The sequence below is a fragment of the Zootermopsis nevadensis genome, unplaced genomic scaffold (genome assembly GCF_977971745.1).
Source record: "Zootermopsis nevadensis isolate Lab colony 2312 unplaced genomic scaffold, Znev_1.0 Znev_ptg000244l, whole genome shotgun sequence".
Classification (NCBI taxonomy): domain Eukaryota; kingdom Metazoa; phylum Arthropoda; class Insecta; order Blattodea; family Termopsidae; genus Zootermopsis; species Zootermopsis nevadensis.
In genome coordinates, this window is record NW_028259371.1 from 70,001 (window position 1) to 75,830 (window position 5,830).

General features: G+C 56.7%; 2 non-coding genes and 1 pseudogene across 2 annotated transcripts; all 3 read right to left on the minus strand.

The window, feature by feature from the left end:
• Window positions 1–381, minus strand: part of LOC147870502 (large subunit ribosomal RNA) — a 4,225-nt pseudogene extending 3,844 nt beyond the window's left edge.
• Window positions 382–886: 505 nt separating this feature from the next.
• On the minus strand, window positions 887–1,042 carry LOC147870503 (5.8S ribosomal RNA). The gene has a single exon (XR_015533389.1). It is a non-coding gene; the product is annotated as a 5.8S ribosomal RNA (ribosomal RNA).
• An 824-nt stretch (window positions 1,043–1,866) lies between these two features.
• LOC147870504 (small subunit ribosomal RNA) lies at window positions 1,867–3,784 on the minus strand. Its single transcript, XR_015533386.1, has one exon. It is a non-coding gene; the product is annotated as a small subunit ribosomal RNA (ribosomal RNA).
• Between the last annotated feature and the right edge of the window lie 2,046 nt (window positions 3,785–5,830).

Consider the following 5,830-nt stretch of genomic DNA (forward strand, 5'->3'; position numbering starts at 1 on the left):
AACTTTCCCTCACGGTACTTGTTCGCTATCGGTCTCGTGGTCATATTTAGCCTTAGATGGAGTTTACCACCCTCTTAGTGCTCCACTCTCAAGGAACACGACTCTGAGGAGAGTCCCCACCCGGGAGCGGCCGCGGTCCTACGGGCCTGGCACCCTCTGCGGGCGATGGCCCCATTCAAGGGAGACTTGGACTCGCTGGACCGCGCCCCGGGAGAGTGGGACCTCCCACACACGACATCTCCCTGCACGTCTCCGCGCGGGATTCCGTGCTGGGCTCTTCCCTGTTCGCTCGCAGCTACTGGGGGAATCCTTGTTAGTTTCTTTTCCTCCGCCTAGTAATATGCTTAAATTCAGCGGGTAGTCTCGCCTGATCTGAGGTCGGAAAGATGGTTTTTTGTACCGACGGGCCGATGTGAGCGGTCGGAAGCTTAGCCTCTCTCATTGAACTGATTTCTTTTTGTTTTGTTTTTTTTGTGGTCATTATTTATTGTGGTCATATCTTTCGCTCCCGCCCGGCAAGTGTGTGTCTCTCTCTCTGTCTCGGGAGTTTGCCTGTCTCCCATCACATCAAGCCGGGCGTCAGTTCTTCTCAGACGCGATCGGGGAAGGATGGGCCCCGTCGCCGAGGAGAGGAGGGCGAGCTAAGTCTATCCGCTCGCTCCACCGAACCCTGTGAAGCCTTCAAGGGCGACTGACTCCCCTTAACCTCCTCGCAGTCGCCGACGCCGCCACCGATTGCTCGGAGCGACGCCGGCGGTGCGAGGTGCAGGCTCGTCAGACCCCCCAGCGTAGGGCCGCTCGCGTGCCTTTATTTCTTTCTTTCTCTTTCTTTCTTTCTTTCCCTTATTATCTTAAAGACCGCGCGGGCCCACGGGTTTCATGTAGCCGACCCTCAGCCAGGCGTGGTCCGGGATTGGAAATCCAAGGACCGCAATGTGCGTTCGAAACGTCGATGTTCATGTGTCCTGCAGTTCACATGTCGACGCGCAATTAGCTGCGTTCTTCATCGACCCACGAGCCGAGTGATCCACCGCTCAGGGTTGTTTTTCTCTAGATTCGAGCAGAGCTTCGGGTAGGATGCTACTGCTAGTCCCGTAGGACAGGTAGTTGTTATTTTTCGAGGGGGAGCTGCCCCCAGAACAGCGGCACGGTCAGACCGCGCTCCCCTCTCGTTCAAGCGCCGCCGAAACGGCCTTGCGTGGGCAGATAAAGTGGCTTTAAGCCCAGTGCTCGCGGTCGCGCGGGTTGTCCTTGGATCCCTGAGGATCCTCGGAGCCCGCGTGCCGCCGGCACCCACTCACCATCTTTCGCTCCTACTTCCCACCTCGAGGCGGGACGGTCTTGCCGTCCCCCTCCGGGGGATTACTTCGCCGACCTGGACACCTCAGGCCGACGACGTTATCTCCGAGATCCGGCCGCTGCCAGGAAGAGCCGGTCCAATCACAGGCGAGATTACGCCTTCCGCAGAGCCCCGTTCATCTGGTTCATTCTTAATGCCTTCCTTTTATTAATTTTTGATGCGTCTTCCCCTCATTCGGGGGGAGACGGTGCGACTTTCGCCGACCGGTCCCCCCTCAGGTTGACGTCATCTATTTTTCAGTCATCAGTAGTGGTCACATATTATGATGCGTCTTCCCCCTCATGCGGGGGGAGTCGGTGCGACTTTCGCCGACCGGTCCCCCCTCAGGTTGACGTCATCTATTTTTCAGTCATCAGTAGAGGTTGTATTATCATGAATGACCAGACACGGGTACTTCCACGAGAAGGCGGTCCACTCGCAAGCGAGATTACGCACTCCCCCAGAGCCAGCAACCGTACTCGGTTTCTTAATGCCTTCCTTCTCTGTTCGGTCACTCTCGGTGCCGTTAATGATCCTTCCGCAGGTTCACCTACGGAAACCTTGTTACGACTTTTACTTCCTCTAAATGATCAAGTTCGGGCATCTTCCCGGTGGAATCGAAGGGCCGAAACCCCGCGCCCACCGGTCCGAAGACCTCACTAAATCATTCAATCGGTAGTAGCGACGGGCGGTGTGTACAAAGGGCAGGGACGTAATCAACGCGAGCTTATGACTCGCGCTTACTGGGAATTCCTCGTTCATGGGGAACAATTGCAAGCCCCAATCCCTAGCACGAAGGAGGTTCAGCGGGTTACCCGGACCTTTCGGCCAGGGAGGACACGCTGATTCCTTCAGTGTAGCGCGCGTGCGGCCCAGAACATCTAAGGGCATCACAGACCTGTTATTGCTCAATCTCGTGCGGCTAGAAGCCGCCTGTCCCTCTAAGAAGATTAGGAGTCGCCGGTAGCACAGAGGATACCGGATGCGACTATTTAGCAGGCTAGAGTCTCGTTCGTTATCGGAATTAACCAGACAAATCGCTCCACCAACTAAGAACGGCCATGCACCACCACCCACCGAATCAAGAAAGAGCTCTCAATCTGTCAATCCTCCCGGTGTCTGGGCCTGGTGAGGTTTCCCGTGTTGAGTCAAATTAAGCCGCAGGCTCCACTCCTGGTGGTGCCCTTCCGTCAATTCCTTTAAGTTTCAGCTTTGCAACCATACTTCCCCCGGAACCCAAAAGCTTTGGTTTCCCGGAAGCCGCCCGCCGAGTCATCGGAGGAACTTCGGCGGATTGCTGGCTGGCATCGTTTATGGTTAGAACTAGGGCGGTATCTGATCGCCTTCGAACCTCTAACTTTCGTTCTTGATCAGAGAAAACATTCTTGGCAAATGCTTTCGCTTCTGTCCGTCTTGCGACGATCCAAGAATTTCACCTCTAACGTCGCAATACGAATGCCCCCGTCTGTCCCTTTTGATCATTACCTCGGGGCTTCCGAAAACCAACAAAATAGAACCGAGGTCCTATTCCATTATTCCATGCACTCGGTATTCAGGCGGCTGCTGCCTGCTTTAAGCACTCTAATTTGTTCAAAGTAAAAGTGCCGGCCCATCGTGACACTCGGTCAAGAGCACCGCGACGGGATTGTGTAGGCCCTCCCCGAGACGACCCGAGGCGTGGGAGCGTCGCCGCCCCCATCGCCCGCGGGCGCCGGCTCGGGCCACCGGCAGGACGTCCGCACGTGCGTGCCAGTTAGACACCGACGGGCGGTGAACCGGCAGCGTGGGACACAAGTCCGACTACGAGCTTTTTAACCGCAACAGCTTTAATATACGCTATTGGAGCTGGAATTACCGCGGCTGCTGGCACCAGACTTGCCCTCCAATGGATACTCGTTAAAGTCTTTAGAGTGTACTCATTCCGATTACGGGGCCTCGGATGAGTCCCGTATCGTTATTTTTCGTCACTACCTCCCCGTGCCGGGAGTGGGTAATTTGCGCGCCTGCTGCCTTCCTTGGATGTGGTAGCCGTTTCTCAGGCTCCCTCTCCGGAATCGAACCCTGATTCCCCGTTACCCGTTACAACCATGGTAGGCGCAGAGCCTACCATCGACAGTTGATAAGGCAGACATTTGAAAGATGCGTCGCCGGTTCGTAGACCGTGCGATCCGCCTCCATTTATTCAGAGTCACCAAGGCAAACGGCCGCGTGAGCGACCGATTGGTTTTGATCTAATAAAAGCGTCCCGACCGTCTCCGGTCGGGACTCGGTTGCATGTATTAGCTCTAGAATTACCACAGTTATCCAAGTAACTGTCCACCATCTAAGGAACCATAACTGATTTAATGAGCCATTCGCGGTTTCACCTTAATTTGGCTTGCACTGAGACATGCATGGCTTAATCTTTGAGACAAGCATATGACTACTGGCAGGATCAACCAGGGAACCGAAGACTCACTTGGAGCTCGTTCCTCCCCCTCCACGCGGTCCCGGATGGGTCCGGCGAGGGGGTCCAGTTCATACTTCAACGCTCGCACTCCGTGCGCCCCTGCGAGCAGGGGCCACTTCGTGCCGTTAGGGGGACGCCACGTGAGCGCCCCCAGAACCGTGGTGCCATTAGGGCACCCTTCCCTCTCTTCACTCGACATGCATAAGCGCCGAAGCGCCGTTTGGCATCGCGAGTCTAGCACGCGCCCGGACTACGAGTGAGTCGGTTGCAGTGTGTCCACGATACGCCGCCTATAGACCGTGTCCGGGGGACAGAGGGCCGCGGCATCGCGGTGGCGAAGGGTTTGCCGGGAAGGGGAACGAAGCCGGCCTTTTTCGTAAAATCGTTCCCCTGTTGCTTGCCGGGAAGGTGGACGAACCCGGTCTCTCTCGTAAAATCGTCCACCTGCTGCTTGCCGGGAAGGGGAACAAAGCCGGTCTTTTTCGTAAAATCGTTCCCCTGTTGCTTGCCGGGAAGGTGGACGAACCCGGTCTTTATCGTCAAATCGTCCACCTGCTGGTTGCCGGGAAGGGGAACGAAGCCGGCCTTTTTCGTAAAATCGTTCCCCTGTTGCTTGCCGGGAAGGAGGACGAACCCGGTCTTTATCGTCAAATCGTCCTCCTGTTGCTTGCCGGAAAGGGGAACGAAGCCGGCCTTTTTCGTAAAATCGTTCCCCTGTTGCTTGCCGGGAAGGTGGACGAACCCGGTCTCTCTCGTAAAATCGTCCACCTGCTGCTTGCCGGGAAGGGGAACGAAGCCGGTCTTTTTCGTAAAATCGTTCCCCTGTTGCTTGCCGGGAAGGTGGACGAACCCGGTCTCTCTCGTAAAATCGTCCACCTGCTGCTTGCCGGGAAGGGGAACGAAGCCGGTCTTTTTCGTAAAATCGTTCCCCTGTTGCTTGCCGGGAAGGTGGACGAACCCGGTCTTTATCGTCAAATCGTCCACCTGCTGCTTGCCGGGAAGGGGAACGAAGCCGGCCTTTTTCGTAAAATCGTTCCCCTGTTGCTTGCCGGGAAGGAGGACGAACCCGGTCTTTAACGTCAAATCGTCCTCCTGTTGCTTGCCGGAAAGGGGAACGAAGCCGGCCTTCTTCGTAAAATCGTTCCCCTGTTGCTTGCCGGGAAGGTGGACGAACCCGGTCTTTCTCGTAAAATCGTCCACCTGCTGCTTGCCGGGAAGGGGAACGAAGCCGGCCTTTTTCGTAAAATCGTTCCCCTGCCGGGCGGAGGACGGACCCGGGCTTTTCTTCCGTCAGTTGTGTCCTCCTGATGTATCCAGACACCACCCAAGGCTCAGGAATCGTCTTATGCGGAAAAAGGGCCAATTTATCAGCGACGCATCCGTTAGTTCAACTAGAGGAAGTGTGAAATTTTCCTACAAAATAAGGTGCCAGCGCGGCGTTTTCAGGGGAGACTCGTAACGTCTGAGCCTCAGAGAGCGCGACCCGGCCGAATGCGAGCGGCAGGTCCCCTAAAATCGGCCTACCTAACACGCACGGATGGGACTTTGAAATCTGAAGACGTGGAGGGCACGAACGGGAATATATATGCGGCAGAAGCCAGAGACACCGCCGGCAGCCTCACCGTGACCGCACGAGAAGTCGTCACTTGCGCCAATCTTGCACTCGAGTGCCGAGTCACCTACGAGCAGACCCCTGCTTCTGCCTGTCCATTGAGGGCAGCCGAGCACGCGATTCCCCAGGAGACGGACTTCTGTACACTTGTGCCCCTCTTGCCCTAAACGGGGTTCGAGCAGCGCGGGGAGAGGAATTCAGTCCCCGGCGGATGCGCGCTCGTTCTAAGTGCAGCTTCCGAGAGGCCGCCCGTGAAGGCCATCACTTGTGCCACTCTTGCACTCGGAATCGAGTGCCGACTCGAACCGGAGCCTCCGCCGGCCACTGCGTGGGTTGACGGGCGCCGACCCCGATGAAGACGGCGATCGGTGCACATGTGCCCCCCATGCCCTAAACGGGGTTCGAGCAGCGCGGGGAGAGGAATTCAGTC